At 44.8% G+C, this 21,697-nt stretch overlaps 1 pseudogene; it reads left to right on the forward strand.

The window, feature by feature from the left end:
* Nucleotides 1-19,646: 19,646 nt before the first annotated feature.
* On the forward strand, nt 19,647-19,765 carry LOC126337225 (5S ribosomal RNA; annotated as a pseudogene).
* The last annotated feature ends 1,932 nt before the right edge of the window (nt 19,766-21,697 follow it).

Here is a 21,697-nt window from a genome sequence, read left to right on the forward strand (position 1 = left end):
CACAGCAGAGCTTACTGCCCTAGTCTCAAATTCTTCACTGCTCGTTGACATAGATTAGTAGGACAATAATCATTATTGTGCCTTGTTTTTGGGAATACAGTTGTCCACACTTGACAAATCACAACTGAAGAATGAACTTCGACGATGATAGCTTTATTAGTCGGGGAGCGCAGTAATCTTTTGAAACATTTGCGGGTTATATGCATACATGCTGAGCGCAACGGCTTTATCATAATTCGATTCGACACGGAATGTAAGATTAGTGTAATCTCTAAAAGACAGTAATGCTATAACTGATATTCATGTTGCTGCTGCGACGTATAACTAGAGGATATTTGTTTCTGACAGTCGTGTTATCACTTAGTACACGGGTAGCTATTTTAACAAACGCTGAAAATGTCACAATAACGACGTGTATAGCTTTGCCTCAAATTCTGTTACTCAGAAATCGTACAATGGAACTGAGAATTAAGAAAGTACTCGGAACAACCAGTCGGCATTTCCGGCGATAGGGGAGCACAATAATTGAGAAATTTAGCAAATAGCCTTTTTTTTCTTTGACCACCTCTTAATGATGAAAGTCCAATTACGCCTTCTCCTTCTTCTTCTTCTTCTTTCTCCTGTCATATTCGGCCCGGTTCACGTCAAAGCCGCTTGTTACACAGAACTGCGTATATTTGCATTCCTACCTACTCTTATCTGCTCCTCGCGGAATTCCCGGCCGCTCCTTTTTGTTACCGAGTCCTTTCTCTTTTTAAAATTCTTTTTTTACTTCTTTCGCAATCGTCGGCAGCAATTATCGTCTTAGGTGGTAGCTAATGAGCCGGCGGGCTATTGTGGGAGGCAGGACAGCCCGTAATAAGCTGGAAGACGGGCCCCGGCCCGTGTCGCCGACAAATGAAGCGAGACAGCGCCGGTGCGGCCGCACTCTGGCGGTTGTTAGGCCAACTACTGCCAGGCCGCTCCACAGGAGAGGCGTCCAGAACAGACGCGGATTTATGTTAGCCGCGACGGAACTGAAATCTTGGCGGCGCCATGCATCTCGACTGAGATTTTGAAGTTACTACGAAAACAACACTGCCCGAAAATTAGTGAAGGTACAGAAGGAAAATCATGTAATAAATTCGTCGCATTGTAACGGAATACAAATAATTTAATAATGTTTAAATTACATTGATAACTTTGTGTGCAATACGAAATATGAAACTTCCTTGCATTGATGTTAACTAGGCTGAACAAAAGGGAACGAATTTTCAACTTCTCCTTTCTTCAAGTGCCGGCCAGGGTGGCCGAGCGGTTCTAGGCGCTACAGTCTGGAACCGCGCGACCGCTACTGTCGCAGGTTGGAATCCTGCCTCGGGCATGGATGTGTATGATGTCCGTAGTTAGGCTTAGGCAGTTCTAAGTTCTAGGGGACTGATGACCTTAGAAGTTAAGTCCCATAGTGCTCAGAGCCATTTAAACCATTTTCTTTTTCTTTAAGTCTTAGACACTTTTCTGTTATTTCCTCTTGTTCAGTCCTTCTGTTGCCTGTGGTTAGTTACTATTTCATTTCATCACTTTTATCTCTTGATCTTTTCCCCATTTGTCAACAATTCATTATTATCTTAGCCGTTTTATTTTCTTTCGTTCTTGTGATATGGTCTCTCCATTTATGTCTATGCTCCTTGATCTCATTTATGTTTTAAAGTTCAATTTCTTGTCTGAGCAAAATAGGGTAGTCTACAGGGAGAAACGAATAATATACAATATGTACAAGATACAAGAGGGAATAATAAAAGTGAACGACCAAGGACGAAGTGCTCGGTTTAAACGGGGTGTAAGACAGGGATGTAGTCTTTCACCCCTACGGTTCAATCCGTGTATCGAAGAAGCAATGATGGACGGAGCAAGGGGGATATCAAAAGCAGACTATCCCTGGCAAAAAGAGCATTTCTCGCCAAGAGTCTACTGATATCAAACATAGGCCTTAATTTGAGGAACAAATTTTGGCAATGTAGGCTTGGAGCCCAGCAGTGTGTGGTAGTGAAACATGGACTATGGGAAAACCTGAAATGAAGAGGATCGAAGCATCTGAGATGTGGTGCTACAGACGAATGTTGAAAATTAAGTAGACTGGTAAGGTAAATGGAAATGCCGTGTGGCTAGGGCCTCCCGTCAGGTAGACCGTTCGCTTGGTGCAACTCTATCGAGTTGACGCCACTTTGGCGACTTACGAGTTGATGGGGATGAAATGAGGATGATAATTATAAACAATAGTCACATCCATTTCCCTTCACCGGCCGCTGTGGTCGAGCGTTTCTAGGCGCTACAGTCTGGAACCGCGCGACCGCTACGGTCGCTGGTTCGAATCCTGCCTCGGACGTGGATGTGTGTGATGTCCTTAGGTTAGTTGGGTTTAAGTGGTGGTGGTGGTGGTGGTTAGTGTTTATCGTTCCGTCGACAACGAGGTCATTAGAGACGGAGCGCAAGCTCGGGTTAGGGAAGGATTGGGAAGGAAATCGGCCGTGCCCTTTCAAAGGAACCATCCCGGCATTTGCCTGAAGCGATTTAGGGAAATCACAGGAAACCTAAATCAGGATGGCCGGAGACGGGATTTGAACCGTCGTCCTCCCGAATGCGAGTCCAGTGTACTAACCACTGCGCCACCTCGCTCGGTTGGGTTTAAGTAGTTCTAAGTCTTGGGGACTGATGACCTCCGAAGTCCCGTAGTGCTCATAGCCATTTTTTGCTAGTATGGGTGTTGTAGGAAGTTTGCGTTGAGAAATAACCGTCAAAAAAGATCGATACGTCACACCGTTTCGAAGGTCTTTATCACAGAAGTTAGCCAGCAGATCATTTCGCGTGCAAATTTTAGCACTTGCACGTGCTGTAACGCGGTAATGCACAGACATCTGTTGGTCCAAGAGTTACCACTTGTCCAAATGCCTATTGACAGTTTAAATGTGACATTTTGCTAGTGATAAATTTAAGTTAGGTGAACAAAATTTACGTTAGTTCGGTCTGCGAAAACCAAACAAAGAATAAGTCTGCGGCACTGTCTCAGGCTGCTTGAATTTGTGCATCGGGGGACCTGATTGGTTAACTTCAATGATAAACAACTTGGAGCAACTCTAAAAATCTTTCTCTTAACAGTTATTTCCCCGTATAGCCCTCCCCCTCTCCTAAAACACCATTTAAGACTTTTTCTGATCACCCTGTATATCGGGTGGGCAATAAAGCCATACTTAGGCGATCGCGCTCCATCATGTATGAGCCGTGCATGGCTCGTGTTCGTGCCATCTGTTATTTAACATCCTGTTTCTGCCGTACTGCCACCTCGTTATGTTCGTTTCAATTTCTGGTGTCACTGAGTTGCTGCTTTTGCCTGCCTGTGCGCGGCAGCAGCAGCGCTTATCGATATAAGCCCTGTTGTATTATCTTTGCTGGACTGCTATTACTTTCCGGTCGTCGTGTATCGACCAGTCAGCTGGAACGTGTCAGCGTACAGTACGGACCTGGCGGTGTTTGAGTTGGGACGCGGCAGAAGTTCAGTCGGGGCGCGGTAGCAGTAAGGTCCGGACCGCCATGACTCGCCCGACGGTTGCCGACACACGTGATTGGAGTGGGGACGACTTTGGCTGGTCGTCGGTCGGTCGTCTTGTCGGACGACGTGTATGTGGCTGGCGATGGCTTATGGCTGTGTGTACCAACTCGTGATTCGTCCCTGTTATCGTACAGTCACTGCCGTTAGGCTTGTCTAGTTCTTCGTGCAAGTGTTCCTGAAACTGTGTGTAGTTGGTGTGATTTTGACTGTCATTTTAAATGTTGTCGGCATACTGACTGAGGAGTCGGTCGGTTGGGGTGGATCAGTCAGGAAATCTCCGCGCGGCTCTATGGGCCGGGTCCTCTGGCGGGGAGCTGTTCCGATTGCTACGAGGTTCGTGGCTCACCGACCCAGGACATCAAAGTTGAGTGGTGATTTAATTACCGAAGCCAGGCTGTTCACATTGTGCCGTTGGTTTTCATGGTTGACTGTTGGGGGTATTCCCGTGAGCAACAGCGAGTGTTCGAGTAGGCGAAAGATTGGCCACCATCCGGTGTAGTATTTTGGTTATTTAAAGCCCAAGTGCACCAGCGTAATTTTCTTCCTTGTGGCCATTACCTTTCCGGTTACCTGCCCTAGCTGCTGACGTAAAATTCAGGCAGTGTCGTTTCCTCACCGTGTTGTCGCTGTCCAACACGTGTGTTTTGACAGCTTATGCATACTTGGTTCAGAGCGGCTACTCCTTCTACGTTTTGGCTTTGGAGTTCCTTGTGTACTGGAAAGCAAGTCGCCTTGTCGGTGGGTCTGTTGACTGTCTATTTTTTTGGTTGCCGGTGGATCGGATATAGTTGGGCCGACTACTAGTCTCCCTTAAGCGAACGTTAGTATTTCAAGTGCAGATCGACTCACATTCGGGAGGACGACGGTTCAATCCCGTCTCCGGCCATCCTGATTTAGGTTTTCCGTGATTTCCCTAAATCGTTTCAGGAAAATGCCGGGATGGTTCCTTTGAAAGGGCACGGCCGATTTCCTTTCCAATCCTTCCCTAACCCGAGCTTGCTCTCCGTCTCTAATGACCTCGTTGTCGACGAGACGTTGAACACTAACCACCACCACCTCAAGTGCAGATCGATCCCCGAAAACTTCTGAGCGCCGCTGGCTGTACTGTCTTTTCTTTTTGGTGTTTTATTGGCTCATAGCCGATGGTTTGAATTTGTATGCCTTTAGTTGGGTTTCAAATAGTGGGCCTTCATCTCATTTAAAATTTAAATTCCCTGCTTCTTCAATCTTAGATTGCCTGGGCCTTCAGCCTGTACAAAAAAAAAGCCTTGGGCCTTATGCCTACTAAAAATTATTTAGTTGTTTTAAGTAATCGGCCTTCAGCCGTTTTTAAATTAAAGTTCTTGTCTTTCAAGTATCAGACTGTTGTGGGTCCTTCAGCCTAATTGCGTTGTGTTTATGTTTTTTAAATTAATTTTACCTGCAGTCTTAAATCACGGGCCTTCAGCCATCTTTAAAATACCTTGTTGGATTTTCAACTGTTAGAGCTGTTGGGCCTTCAGCCAAGTTAAAGAACTTACTTACGTGAGACCTTCTGCTTCCTAAATATTCTGTTTTGAGTCAGGATTTTAAGTTAATGGCTTTCAGCTGTTTTTAAATTTAAATGGTTGTGCCCTTACGGCATAAGACAGTGTGGCCTATTCAGCCGATAAATTTATGCTATATTGTTTGGACAACATAAATAGTTTTATGTGTTTGAGTGTAACTGACAGCCCACTTTTGGCTCCTTTCCACAATTCAACTGCCTGTTCTGTCCTGCGGATTTAAGCAGATAGTCTCATTATACTACCGTGCAATATGGAGCATATATATTTGCAAATTAACTGTGTTTCTCTGCCTTGTTAAAATTTTTCCAGTCTTTAATATGGAAATCTGTACTGCTCTGTTTCGAAAAGTTTTTAATTTGTAAATGGTTTTTGATAATACTTCTTCTTAAACTAATTTCACTTACTTATATTTACTATGAAGTACACCGGAGCAACATAAGGTGAATGCTATCAGTTCAAAATATATTTAATTTCTCTTATACACTGCGGTGACAAAAGTCACCGGATACTCCCTGATGATGTGTCTGGCCTCCTTTTGCCCAACATAGCGGAGCAGCTCGACTTGGCGTGGACTAAACAAGTCGCCGGAAGTCCCCTACAAAAATATAGGCTAATTCTGCGCGTATAGTCGCCCGTAATTGCACCAAAGTGTAGCCTCTGCAGCATTTTGTGCACGAGCTGATCCCTCGATTATGTCCCATAAGTGTTCGATGGGATTCGTGTCGTGTAAACGTAATGTAAGGTGACTCATTTACATTACATTATATTGACATGGCTTGAACCCGTAATATCAGCACTTGATAACGGCCTAAGGCCGAAATTACAATAGTGTGTAATAAAAACTTATAACAGTCACTGGCGTAAAGATGATGTCCTTCAAAAAGTTTTTTATGACTGTGAATCCCAGCTACAGCAAGCTAAGCGATACTCCATCCATCGTGTACCCAAGTCTTCTACCATTTAATGTGTCATATTTGCAATGAAGATAGTTCTTTTGATGTATTAACAGTTTTCTCTATCTTGAATATGGAAACTTGTAGTTGCCTAATGCTTCTGTTTTGACTTGCAGCTGATTTATGATAACTGTTGTCCTTACTTTGATACTCAGCGTACGTAAAGTGGAAACTATCGTTTCAAAATGGAATACGAAAATATACTAAATTTCCATTACAGGGCTACCTAGAGGCGAAAGTCTGAGATGTGTTCCAAATACAACAGTCCCCTCTACAGGATTACTTTCTACGACCTTTAAATGATTACAAAAGGGATTGTGGAACAAATTGTGTGCAAACTCATCGCTTTCGAAACTAACGGGTCAAACGGTTACACGAAAGATCTGTGAATGGTGAAATGTGTATCGGCATACTGTTTTGCACATTTTCAACTGAAGCAAATGTCGACGTCACACACAGTGTGTGCCACTTATGATAAACATGCATACGTCTCAGCGGAGCGTGCTATAAAGTCAGAAAACAGGCGAGTCTCCTTCTAAATTAATTTTGAGCTCCGTATGCCAAAAAGCGGCAATTTCGTTTGCACGCGGCGACAAAAGAGAGAGCGGTCAAGTACACTCCGCCCTCTAAGAGTTCAAAGTGATTCCGCTGGCCGAAATTGGATTGCGAAGAGGCAAAAACAAATCAATTTCGCGATACTCTTTTTCCGCGCGAAATGAACAGCGCCTTTGTGCGCCCGCATTGGAGCCACTGCCGGCGCGGCCGGAACGAGTGTGCGCAAGATATTCGCTTTTGCCCGCTGAAACACGTAATGAATGTGTCGCTTCAACGCCCGAAAGCAGAGCCGGCATGGAAACGGCAGATATTCGAGCTCGCCATTGGCTGGTGCGCCGGTGCAAGCGGCTCCGCTTTGTTCGCGGGGCTGTTTTGACGTGCGCGGCCGATTCTCCGTGCGTCAGAGCGAGCGGTCTTGCTATTGACGTCGGGCTGAAAACATTTACGCACCGTTCCTTTAGACCTGATTGGCTCGTTCGTTCTCTATTAACTTCACTCTTGCGTTGCAGATCCTACTAATTTATTGACTAAGTGGGCAGTCATAAAGTTTTACTCATCTGGAAAAAATAAAGTGACCTAATTAATTTTTTTTGTTTCTTTACAGGTACGTGTCCCTAATCGTGGCACCGATTAAAACGCCTAACCACACTACCATAGTACGCCGCTAGAGGGTGTGATGGATCACGCCCTTTCCACATTTCCCCCTTAAACTGAAATATATGATACCATTTCATGCTTTTTAAAAGTATATATGTATATAGGGTAAGGTGGGGTAAATCCGACCTAGTAACTTCTTGTGGCTATAAAACCCTTATTAGAGCTCGGATCTTAACGTTATATGCGTTAAATTATAGGTAATATAAAAGAGACCTTGTTGCAAAATATTTTTGTTATACGATCAATAGTTTCAAAGATATACGTAGTTTACGAAACGTCCATTTTTGCCATTTGCAAAAATGGTAATGGAAATTCGACCCCCTGTTTGTTTGGTTGATTTTTCACAGAAATTGTTGTAAATGAACATTTTTTTAGAAATAGTTATAAGCAATTATGATTTTTACTTAAATTAACAAAATATATTCAAAAACTAACAATGTTTAGAGTCCTCAATGTACTGAAAGTTAAATGAATGTAAATTTTGATTGAAAAAAGATTTCATTGCACGGCGGTGCAACAGCAATGTAGATCTCGGAATGTTAAAATCACGAGCGATAGTTCGTAAAGACACTTTCATTTGCATAGCAGCAACTGCTCGGCGGATACCGTTTTGACTGCGTTTTGCCGTTTTTAGTTTGTAATTTCGTACGATTTTCCTAAAAATAAACAAAAATTCACTTTGTTTACATAAATAATAATTCCATGCACATAGACGATAAAAAATATGCCGTCGGATTTACCCCACCATTTAGCACTCGGATTCACCCCATCATGTCATTTTTTATGTAACACACATAGAAACAATTTACACTACATTTTCAACAAAAACGATACATACACTGAATGCACTACAAAAACCAGCTACCGTTTGTTTTGCGATCGTTTTATTTAATAAGGCAAATCTAGTGATAAAATTTTCACAAATATAAATTGAAACAAGCGAGAACACACTTGTTGTCTTTTGGGTGTCAAAATGTCAAATTCGGTAAAGCTGGCAAGGTGATACTTTCGTTATTTCGAATTCTCTATACGGAAATGGAATGAGCGTTTGGCGTCATTGCCCGAGAGGCCCCTTGCGGAGCAGGTCCGGCCGCCTTGGTGCAGGTCTTATTACATTCGACGCCACATTGAGCGACCTGCGTGCCGGATGGGGATGAAATGATGATGAAGACAGCATACAACACCCCGTCCTTGAGCGGAGAGCCGGCCACTGTGGCCGTGCGGTTCTTCAGTTTGGAACCGCATGACCGCTGCGGTCGCAGGTTCGAATCCTGCCTCGGGCATGGATGTGTGTGATGTCCTTAGGTTAGTTAGGTTTAAGTAGTTCTAAGTTCTAGGGGACTGATGACCTCCGATGTTGAGTCCTATAGTGCTCAGAGCCATTTGAACCATTTTTTTTTTTTTAGCGGAGAAAATGCCCGACCCAGCCGAGAATCGAACCCGGGCCCGTAGGATGGCAATCCGTCACGCTGACCACTCAGATATCGGGGCGGAAATTGCTCTATATGTAACACTAATGCGAAATCGCTCCGCTATGCCGTTTCTCACAAAGAGGGCGGTCGGGTTTACCCACCCGGTCGGATTTACCCCACCTCACTACTCTATAGCCATTTGTAAAGAAGCACCTAATTAATAATTTTTGACGTTTATAAAGGTTTCTAGTAGTGGGACGGAACTCTGCGTCATACGTAGTTTTGCGTTTATTCAGGGTGATTCAGAAGTAGCTACATCGACTTCGAGGGCGTAATGTGTGCATCAAAAAAGCCTAAAACATTAAATAAAGCTTTGCCTGAAACTGCTTTACTTTAGACTTAGGTGGTACAGAAGGGATTACAAGTGCAACAGAAACAAAATAAAATTAATTCTTCTCGGACAGCAACGACATCAAAGCATCCGAAACTCAACAAACTACGTACTGTACATTTAGCCCAGAACATGTTCAAAACGATGTCCATGTGACGTGATGGGCGTCTTATCGTTGTCGGAATGCTGCAGGCTTCAATCGTCCAATTCTGCACAGTTGCACAGCCATTTTCGGTTCGCTGCTACAGTTGTGCTATATTCTCATTTGCAATACCATACAAGAGCTCCTTGAGACAGCCCCGAAGGCACAAGTTCAGGGAGTTAAGATCCGGAGACGGCGGGCCAATCAACTGGTCCTGCACGACCTATCCCATTACCGGGATAAGCAACTGTGAGATACTGGCTGGGGCGGCCGCTGTGGCTGAGTGGTTCAGTCTGGAACCGTGCTGCTACTACGGTCGCAGGTTCGAATCCTGCCTCGATCCTGGATGTGTGTGATGTCCTTATATTAGTTAGGTTTAAGTAGTTCTAAGTCTAGGGGACTGATGCCCTCAGATGTTACGTCCCATGGTGCTCAGAGCCATTTGAACCAATTAGAAAATTACCCTCTTGCCTTTCGTCTGCATAAACCACAATTTGTTCGTGTAGCGAGTGGGACATCAGGAAGTAAACTGCCCAATTCATGTTTCAAAAACTGTCTATACACTCTGCCAGTCAGGCGCTGTGGAATAATATGCGTTATGGCTAACTGATCGTCTGCTGAACTACACCAAATGTTCACTGAGGAACGATGTTGACATCCTTGTACTGTAGTTACGTAGAGATTCTCCTACGCCTATATTTGCATGTTATGACCGTTCACGGTAAGCGAACGGGTAAGAAGGCTCTCGCCTCTCATCCCCTAAACATCCGACTAACCGCTGACAGAAATTCTGACGTCTATGGTAGTCCACAGTAGTCAGCTCCTGTACTGTACCTTCTGCGGATAAAATGGGTGCAGGCGCCATACAACTGCTTGAGGAACCACTACAGTGTCACTTAAACGACGGGTACTCCCGTCCGGAACTACCATGGTACACTGTCAACACCCACTCCATCCGGTTGAGACCGACCTAGCCATGGCGCACCATGAATTCCATATTCCCTTGAACGTCTGTTCACAGCAATTCTGGCGGTTTGGTACTATTCTGCTTGGAAGCATTTCCATGTATCGTCCTCTTGCCGCTCGTACCTTGCCCTCTGTTGCGCCGTAAGGGAGGTGCATATAGGCGTATTTACCGTTTGAGTACGCCATCGTACCTACACGACTACTGCCTTCTGTGAACTACCGACTGAATGAATGTACGTAGTACGTCTGGTTTCACTGCAGTACTCAGGACCACATCAAAGTCACGTAAACTAAAAGATTTCGTGCCACAATAATTTGAGCAGTGTAGACGGGAGTGCAACGCAGTATCAGTCGATATGGAAGCGAACACGACACGCCAAAAGCCTGTGCTGGCTCATGATGTAACGCTTACCACAAAAGACGTTATTTATCACAACCCGAAAATAAAACAATTTCAGACGAAACATTGTTTAACGTTTTTCTGTTATTTTGATGCATACCATACACCCACAAAGTGTGTACTGTTATTTTTGAATCACATTCTATAGTGATAATTACTTATCTACGATATCACGAAAATTAGTTTTCCAATAAATGTTAATAAACGCTTCTAAAACCAAACAGTTTTCCTTATTCTTATTTTACAAAGTCGTTTTAAATTATTCAAGACAACTGTCTGTATTTATATGATTGCTTATTAGAAACGGTTACTCTAATATTACACTACTATTATTACCTGTCAGTTTTATAAAGCTCTGAAAGAATTTACAGTTGGGAAACATACTTTAAACTGAAAATCTTACATAACTTACAAACGGAAGTTATCTATATAGCAGTTTGAACTACAGAATTTTCTAGAAGCCTCCCGAACAGTCTGGGAGGTATATAGGCCTACAGGGTGCGGCAGCGTTCATAGTAGGTTATTGAAAACGCACCATCAGGCAGTAACTGTAATTTATTTATTGTCTCTTATATCAATTAATAGTTAAAGGTATTGTCTATTACGTGGCTTACTTTTTGAATATGATGCCCCCTCTGCACAACACATTCAACTAGGCGGCGTTGGAAGCTTTCCATAACTCGCCGTAACGTATTCCCTGGAACATTGCCGACGGCAGTTCTGATGCGATCCTTCAGCTCAGGAATAACGGCCAGAATTTGTATGGATGTCTTGCGGCAGACATTTCCCGATAGAGTAATTTCCAATTTTGGTGACATTTCCTGGCCTCCTCGCTCACCTGACCTTTCATGTGCAGACTCTTTCCTCTGGGGTTACTTAAAGCAAGAAGTGCTCCGAACACGTTGTGCCAACATTCCTCAGTAATCCACGCGCTGGGCAATGACTTACACATTAGTAAATGCCATACCTTTAACTATTAATGGACATAAGAGGTAATAAATAAATTATAGTTGCTACCTGATGGTGTGTTTTCAATATTCTACTATGAACGCTGCCGCATCCTGTACTATACTTGCTTTGTGCCAGTTGCATCAGCCTCGTTTTACATTGGAGACTGTGAACAAAAAAATGGTTCAAATGGATCTGAGCACTATGGGACTTAGCTGCTGAGGTCATCAGTCCCCTAGAACTTAGAACTAATTAAACCTAACTAACCTAAGGATATCACACACATCCATGCTCGAGGTATGATTCGAACCTGCGACGGTAGCAGTCGCGCAGTTCCAGACTGTAGTGCCTAGAACCGCTCGGTCACCGAGGCCGGCGACTGTGAACATGATGTGAAGGTATTTGGCTTTTCGTGGTTAGAAAGACAACGGATCTCCTCTTAGCATATATGTGAATTCCGAGTTTATATTTTCTTTGTGGTTTTGGACAGTGTTTGTGACTGTTGATTGATTAATATTAAATGGAAAAAAAACATAGTAATCTGGAAACAACTTATTAAGCTTCTGCTATCTCATTTCGAAAACACAGGACGTAATGAGTTGTATTAATACTACGCAATTATTGCTGCTCCTAGAGACTGCTGCTATCTACAAGTTAAGCGAATAATTTATAATGCGTCTATAGATTCCTCCCTAGAACTTTACCTATGAACATTATATAGAAAGTGGTTTACACTTAAAATCAATGCTATTTAAATTTACTACTTGCAGCTTTGAAAATGAAGGGATATATTTAAAACGGGACATAACAAAATGGCTCAGCCCGTTGGCAATGTGGAGTATCATTCATCAAGTCGTTTTCCACATTTTGTAGTGATAAAAGATCTGTGCTGCCACGGAGTACTTTTCCGTTTATACTATGTATATGGTTAGGTACGGTATTAGGTACGTTATTTAATAAATTGATTTCTATATGGTAATATTTTTTATTGAATATTTATTGAAAAGCTACAGAGTGTTCGTTTTTTTTTCTTCTGTTGCGTGTACGTCACGCAGACACTGAGATCTGTTCTTCACGCGGTTTCCGTCTCCTGTGGAGACTATGTTTGTACACTGAAAATAAGTTAATATTGTATGTATTTATTCACTGTTGACAATGTTGTAAGCAGTCTTATTTTTGGCCATGCTAGAATAAACTTCTATATTCTTATATGAGTTGAAGTTTTTACTGCGCCAAATTGTATGGTAATTAGCGAACCTGGCCTCTCAAGTGCTAAAGGTGTATGGAAATTGTACATACGTCCTAGTCAGGGTATCGCTGGAAACTGTGTTACGATGCAAATTTCGACTGCTCGTTACGATATCACTGACTCGAAATCCTATTTAAAGTTCTTGATCGATTTACTCCAAATTTTTGCACGATAGTCAAGCAAATATTTTGACGAAGATAGGTTATATATTTTTTGTGAACAACGAAGTACAAGTCTTCTGTTAACGTTTACTGCGACAAAGGAACTGTTGTGCCTTGAAAATGTAAAGTATCGATTTCTTTCTGGGCGTCCATATTAACTACGTTAGCGGGGCATTTAAACCGTTAGATTAATTACTGTCCCATGTACACTCCTGGAAATGGAAATAAGAACACCGTGAATTCATTGTCCCAGGAAGGGGAAACTTTATTGACACATTCCTGGGGTCAGATACATCACATGATCACACTGACAGAACCACAGGCACATAGACACAGGCAACAGAGCATGCACAATGTCGGCACTAGTACAGTGTATATCCACCTTTCGCAGCAATACAGGCTGCTATTCTCCCATGGAGACGATCGTAGAGATGCTGGATGTAGTCCTGTGGAACGGCTTGCCATGCCATTTCCACCTGGCGCCTCAGTTGGACCAGCGTTCGTGCTGAACCTGCAGACCGCGTGAGACGACGCTTCATCCAGTCCCAAACATGCTCAATGGGGGACAGATCCGGAGATCTTGCTGGCCAGGGTAGTTGACTTACACCTTCTAGAACACGTTGGGTGGCACGGGATACATGCGGACGTGCATTGTCCTGTTGGAACAGCAAGTTCCCTTGCCGGTCTAGGAATGGTAGAACGATGGGTTCGATGACGGTTTGGATGTACCGTGCACTATTCAGTGTCCCCTCGACGATCACCAGAGGTGTACGGCCAGTGTAGGAGATCGCTCCCCACACCATGATGCCGGCTGTTGGCCCTGTGTGCCTCGGTCGTATGCAGTCCTGATTGTGGCGCTTACCTGCACGGCGCCAAACACGCATACGACCATCATTGGCACCAAGGCAGAAGTGACTCTCGTCGCTGAAGACGACACGTCTCCATTCGTCCTTCCATTCACGCCTGTCGCGACACCACTGGAGGCGGGCTGCACGATTTTGGGGCGTGAGCGGAAGACGGCCTAACGGTGTGCGGGACCGTAGCCCAGCTTCATGGAGACGGTTGCGAATGGTCCTTGCCGATACCCCAGGAGCAACAGTGTCCCTAATTTGCTGGGAAGCGGCGGTGCGGTCCCCTACGGCACTGCGTAGGATCCAACGGTCTTGGCGTGCATCCGTGCGTCGGTCCCAGGTCGACGGGCACGTGCACCTTCCGCCGACCACTGGCGACAACATCGATGTACTGTGGAGATCTCACGCCCCACGTGCTGAGCAATTCGGCGGTACGTCCACCTAGCCTCCCGCATGCCCACTATACGCCCTCGCTCAAAGTCCGTCAACTGCACATACGGTTCACGTCCACGCTGTCGCGGCATGCTACCTGTGTTAAAGACTGCGATGGAGCTCCGTATGCCACGGCAAACTGGCTGACACTGACGGCGGCGGTGCACAAATGCTGTGCAGCTAGCGCCATTCGACGGCCAACACCGCGGTTCCTGGTGTGTCCGCTGTGCCGTGCGTGTGATCATTGCTTGTACAGCCCTCTCACAGTGTCCGGAGCAAGTATGGTGGGTCTGACACACCGGTGTCAATGTGTTCTTTTTTCCATTTCCAGGAGTGTATATTGGTTATGCGTATGTGCTATTTTAAAGAAAAAATGATTGCACAACAATGTGCAGTTTTTTTCTTATTTATTTTTAGTCGTTATTCATCTGACTTGTCTGATGCGGCTAACTACGCGTTTGAGTTAAGTGTTGTGTTTACGTGAATAAGTAATACTCTTTGAAGAAAACATGAGAAGTAGTGGTTTTCCGAATAAAAAATGTAGACTGCTATTCAAAAAAGACGCATTGCTGTTCATATGTTCGTGACGAACACAGTTACAACAAAAACAGGCATCCTGAGTAGTGGCTAAGCAACTGATCTTTCTTTTTTTTCTGCACTTTTTTGATGTGGTCACGATAAATATCGCTTTATTAACGGATCATTGGACCAACCATGTCGTGTGTCTAGTGATACCGTTACAAAAGAGAAGTAGTGAAGCACATACCCCCAAGCTGATTAGTCTTTGCTCTGAGAGATGCCACTACAGTGCGACCGAAACGTCGGTTTATTTTAGTATTTTAAGTATTTTTTAAGATGACATTTATGTTACGTTCCTTATGTCATCGGTTCGCTGAGTACTAGAGCACTGTAGCTGTGTAGCAAACTTCTACTAGCGTATATCGATCCCCATCACCCACGTTGGTGCGGGAGCACGCAGCCAACAGTTTCCTAATTGGGAACCACATGAACGATCATTCGCTGAGCGATGGGCAATAGGCGATTGAACCTGCCATGCGGCTAAGATTGGTTGGTTAGTTGATACGGCCGGCCGCTGTGTCCAAGCAGTTCCAGGCGCTTCAGTCCGGAACCGCGCTGCTTCTAGGGTCACATGTTTAATCCGGCCGGGGCATGAATGTGTGTGATGTCCTTAGGCTAGTTAGGTTTAAGTAGTTGGTCTGATGACCTCAGACGTTAAGTCCCATAGTGCTTAGAGCCATTTGAACTATTTAGTTGGTACAAAGGAAAGGTGTGCTCCACACAGCTTCGCCACAACGTAGCGGTAGTAATGGACGCGGCACGTCTTGGAGTGCGTTCGGAATTAGAAACTATTTCTTATATCGATTCTGTGTGTTTTCTATGGAAAAAGTGTACGCTGCATACCTGAGACTCGGCAAATATTACCGCAGCGACTACAAGTATGTACAACAAAATTTAGTGATAATGAAATGTTGAATGCAACTGATTTATCTGTGTAACTGTAAATTTGCATAAATGAATAGCTGATGAAATAATGCATTCAGTCTGCAGCTAACATCGACTTTATAATGAGACATATTTTGGACAGAACAGATGAAAAAGATTTACGTTGAGGGACGTGACAAGTGACTACAGCTAACAGCTTTGTTTGTAAGAGGGCTTTTCTTTTTTAGTACCTCCCAGTTATTTCTCTATGTAGTCGCCGCTCCAATGTCGTGTGATACCTATTTCGCAACATTTAGCTGCGTCTTCCAGGTACTTCTCCACATAGTCGCCGTTCCGACATATACATTTATCATAGTGTGGTACCAACTTTCCAATACCCATGTCGTAGAAAGGAGCCGCCTGTGCAATTCTCTAGACAGGACTGCAGTTCGTTACCTGTGTCACAACTGTGTCCTCACAGCCAGCGGAACTTGTGAGCAGGAGATGAAAACGCTGTAATAGCACTGTCGTGAAGAAGTACAGCGCGTGATAACAACATTCCTCATTGCTTGTTCCGAATTGTCTTCGCAGACGATTTTCTGAATCGTCTGATCCACTCGCTGAACAAGATCTTTGGTTGACACTCGCTTCCACCCCTATCTGCATCACGAATGACTGTACGCCCTAATTCGAAGTTCCTGCACCACTGCCGCAGTTTGCTTACACCCATGACAAGTCATGTGGGCTGCATGAATTCAAGTGGGACCCCTCAGCATGAAGAAATCGAATAAGCACACACTCCAAACTTTTCTGGGCATCTTTTCGTGCTCACTGTGTGTTCAGAACTGAAAACTGCTGTGAGTCGCGATCTACGGGCCTACTAGAGACACTGCACAATACATCTGCACAAAGCACCAAGGGTTTGATTTTCTTGACCGTTCAGACCTTGGAACAAGCAGCTCCCCTAATTAACAAAAAAACTCCAAAACAGCTTCACAGCAGGCTGTCATGAGTAAATCAGTAAAACTAGAAGATGAAGTAATAGGACTCCTTACATTTGATAATGTTTACTATAGTGACCAGAGAGGAAAAAGAAGCTACAGGTGGAGTAGTAGTGAGGGATGCGAATCACAAATGTGCAGCCTATGTGCAAGTGAGCACAAGAGTGTGGCGTCCTTGTTGCCATGGGCAGGACTTAGCCGGCTGTGTTGCTAGGCGTCACAGCTATCAGCTATGCGCTTTTTCTCGCGCGCTGAACCCTTTGGCAGACGACTTTGACGGGACGCTCCCCTGGGGGACACTACTGTGCAAACTCTGTCACTACAGTTTGTGAAGTGCAGGTGCAATTTCAGTGTAGATGCGACCCTCGGTGGTTCTTGTGGAATGAAACCGAAACAACTTTGCCAACGTTCGTTAAACTCAGATGCTGAGCAGAGAATAAGTATTTCGACTGCACAAACTTCATGAAAACTGGATAAAAAAGGGAAAAAAATTAAGCTATTACAAAAAGCAGGAATATTTTTTGTTTCAGAAAATACCACCCGCGTACCTGCACATTCGCAAGCAGTGAGAAAGAGAGATAAAGCGAAGGGCAGCGGCGTGGGCGGAGCAGCGGCAGAAATAAAAGGCGCCGGCGGCCAGCGCAGCGCAGTGGGGCAGCCGTTGTTTGCGGAGCGTTAGCGCACTTTATAATTAGGGTGGGCGCGCGCGGCGCCGCGCCGCGGCCGTTTTGGAAGTTAATGGCCGGGGGATGCAAACACCGGGGCCGAGTCCGCTGGCGCGCGCGCGCGGCTTAGTCCGGGGGCGCGCGCGGTGTTTACATAGGAATCGGCGGTAATCAGGGCGGCCGGCCGGGTCCCTGGGGCCAACTTGGCGGGCGGCTCTGGCGCGGCCAGCGCGCCTGATTGCACGCAGCGCACGGTCCACGGGTGCGCCGGCGAGCACCCACACGCCTAATCGCAAAGACGCCGCTGCCCGCTCGCATCACGGCCCAACCTCATCTCTTCTCTGGCCGTTCCGATCCGCTCCGCTGTACAGGGGACGGCGGTCAGGAGGGGGAGGGTCCAGCTTTTCTCACGTGCTGTAGATAGTTACAGGTCGTGTTCCGAAATTGGCTGGCTACTTCATTAGTCTGCCCGGTACCGGGCTTGTAATAGAAGTGGCCTGTTGCGGTGAGCGCTGCAGCTTCCGCATCCACCTCTGTGCGTAGCATTTCATTACAGGCCCCAGCTGTTCGTACATATTAAGGTAACGCCGCTATAAAATCGTAAATGCTAAAGGGAAACAACGAGGGGCATCAGTAAGTAAAGCAAGACATTGCATCCGAGAGAACGGACTCCACGTCTGTATAATAAAGTCGAGGACGGGCAGTGATCTCTTCAGTGCAGATACACACCAGGATCGAACTCTTGCGGGAATCTGTAGAAGCTTGGCTGACGACCTATGGAGGATAGTGTCTGGCCGTGAGTCGTGCACGGATAGCCAAATGGTATGCCGGCACGGTAGCTCAGCGTGTTCGGTAAGAGGGTTAGCTACCCTCTGTAATAAAAAACTGAGTGAATGGATCAACGAAACACCTGAACGGGTGTCACTGAACGTCCGCTCCGAACAGATTCAACGAACAATATAGAACAAACTGATATAAAAAAAAACTGTAAGGCGACCGCTTGCGAGAAGCGGGAAATCCGGGTTCGAGTCCAGATCAGACACAAATTTTGGCTGTCGTCATTCCATTTTAAAATAATTATTTCTAGTCTTTATTCGCAATTGCTGCTGTGGCCTTCTCCACCAGACATCACGACGTCTAGAGTATCAGCAACCACACTGACAGCCTGCGGTATATATATATATATATATATATATATATGGTCTGTTCTTTGGGACATGTCGCGCTATCCTCTGTGCCCTCGGTGGCTCAGATGGATAGAGCATCTGCCGAGTAAGCAGGAGATCCCGGATTCGAGTCCCGGTCGGGGCACACATTTTCACCTGTCCCTGTTGATATATATCAACGCCCGTTAGCAGCTGAAGGTACTAATATAATTCTAAATTCGAGATGATATTTGGAGAGGGGACTGGCCTGCCCGTTCGGCGAACTTACATGGCGCCGATCACGTGTGGGTTGCGCTGGGAAGGCGAATTGGAGGAGGAATGAAAGTCCTAACCAATGTTGTGGTCGGCATGGGTGCACGTGGTACGAGTAAAGTGCAATGGTTAATAATGGCCCTGAGCACTATGGGACTTAACATCTTAGGTCATCCGTCCCCTAGAACTTAGAACTACTTAAACCTTACTAACATAAGGACATCACACAACACCCAGCCATCACGAGGCAGAGAAAATCCCTGACCCCGCCGGGAATCGAATCCGGGAACCCGGGCGTGCAATGGTTAATACACACCCTATTAAGAATCATACCCCTCCTTTTGTAATTTCCAGACGACCATCGTGAATCGTGGTGTCATTTGTGTAGGATCTTTGAATGAGTGCGTCATTTCTGTTCAGTTCACTATGTATTTGTCTCAGTTACGTCCCACACTACACTACTGGAGCAGTTATTTCTGTGTATGGTTCCTGTTTCAGTGAGCTATATTACTTGGCTTGACACATCAGGTGGAACTGACCTTCCTCCTCAGGTTTTTCACACTAGCGTTTTAAGTCAGCGTTAGGTCTTCTAAATCTATAAAATGCCATGGATATTGAGTTGTATCAAGTGCAGCTGTAGCCATTTGTCGTGAAATTAAAAAGAAATAAAACTTTTACCTCAAAAACTGCCAGGAGTACTAGTCCACCCTCCCCCGCCATTTCCTCTGGCATAGGCCATGGGTGAGTACTAGTCCACCCTCCCCCGCCATTTCCTCTGGCATAGGCCATGGGTCCCCTTTTGTTTCACCCGCGTCTTCGATGAACCGATTTCGGAATGTTGTTTTCATACACTCTATAGCCAATTTTATGCCAACGGCCTTGCCTCAGTGGTAACATCAGTTCCCGTCAGAGCACCGAAGTTAAGCGCTGCCGGGCTGGGTTAGCGCTTGGATGGGTCGCCGTCTGGGTCGGCCGAGTGCTGTTGGCAAGCGGCGCTCATTCGACTCTTGTCAGGCCAATTGAGGTGCTAGTTAATACAGAAGTAGAAATAATTCAAAAGCCAAGATCGCATAAACATTGTTTACTGGATAACCGATGTTAACGCAGTAAAGGTGCCATCATCGGATCTGAATGTTGATCGCACCGTTAGTGTGTTGAAACCGGGTATCCAGTAAACAGTATTTAAGTGAGCTTAGCTTTTGAATTACTTCTACAACAGAATGATCATCACACTACGCACTATGTGCATGATAGAGAAGTAGTGGCACCGCTCACAGAAACTGACAACTGCCGGGAGAGAGGTGTGCTAACCATATTGCCCTCCGGTCGGCATCCGGAGACCCCTAAGGGCTGAGCATGACAAGGTGGCCGGTCGGAACCGCTGAGCCTTCGTGGCCTGTTCGGACGGTGCTCGCATTTTTAGGCAGTTTCATATTACTGGATTTGTCACGGTAGAAAATAGTTTTATTTTGATAATTGTGATTAAAAAATACCGAAATGGCGAAAAAAAAGAAAAAGAAAATACGATACGATCTCTATCTCCATGTTCCTATCCGAAAACTAGCTTAATTAGTTGCTTATGTATTATTTACCACTCACAAATGGTCCAAATGGCTCTGAGCACAATGGGAATTAATTGCTGAGGTCTTCAGTCCCCTAGAACTTAGAACTACTTAAACCGAACTAACTTAAGGACATCACATACATCCGTACCCGAGGCAGGATTCGAACCCGTAGCGCCTAGAACCGCTTGGCCACCCCGGCCGGCTACCACTCACAGACTACCCGCATAGCAGCCACATATTTACATAACTTTCATGATTCTTCATGTAGTACGAAAGTATGTTGATTGTATTTATACTTTATATATATGCCAGTCAACATTATCTTAAAGAGACGGCGATTTACAGCTTTTAAATGAGGACCTGTGGTTCTCCCGGACAACATATTAAGGTATAAAACGAGTACTATTCTGCATTCAATAATTTTGATAAGGTTGGTGTACATACAAATGATCAATTTTGATCGCATTATTGTCGTACTTAATACCTTCAGTTGGACCGTTATTTACCTGGAACTGGTAGCTTTTTGGTTACTCTGACAGAGAATGATGTTACGAAAAGAAGAGCTAGTCTGTTTAACCCACAACTTATGAGGTGGAGGAGGCGACGGATTTTCAAACTAGATGTCTCTTCTACGTTCTGTTTTCGAGTAGTCAATCCTTCATAACTATGGAAGCGTCAGTTACGTCGGACGGACTGTTTTCTTAAAAACTGGTATCTTCTACGATTTTGACCTTTTGGAGATGTTACAAAAACGTGATAACATCAAGTTCGGTCAACTGATGGACATACAGAAGCAGAAACGGTCATTCTGTTTCGGCAGGCATATGGGAGGGAAATATTACACCTTCTGATTCATCAAGAGGGCCGAGGAAATAAAACTGGCGAGTTGGAGATGCTTCAACAACATTATAACATCGAGTCCGGTCACCTAATGGACATACAGAAGCAGAAACGGTCACTCTCCTTCGGCAGGCGTATGGGACCTTCTGATTCATCAATAGGGCCGGGAAAAACGAAACTGGCGAGTGGGGAAAAACTCCTGAAGGGATAAAACTTTCACGTGAAGAACATATTAAAAGAAAAAAAAATACAACTGCGGTCTCCATGGCTGTGATAAGAACAAAACGATTCCTATCGCATTACTCCATGAGCCTATTTTACCTAATGTTCTGCCGAAGTCGTTTTTTTCCCATTTACAGCAAGCTGTCATTTATCACAGCAAATAAAAATTCTATCCAAGTCATCCTTTGTCCTATTACAGTTACTTAAAGACGACACTTACAGCGTTATCAGCGCAAAGTCTCAAACTGATGCTCATCCTTTCCTTCAGATCATTTACATATGTTAGGAACAAG

This window comes from Schistocerca gregaria, chromosome 2 (assembly GCF_023897955.1).
Source record: "Schistocerca gregaria isolate iqSchGreg1 chromosome 2, iqSchGreg1.2, whole genome shotgun sequence".
Classification (NCBI taxonomy): domain Eukaryota; kingdom Metazoa; phylum Arthropoda; class Insecta; order Orthoptera; family Acrididae; genus Schistocerca; species Schistocerca gregaria.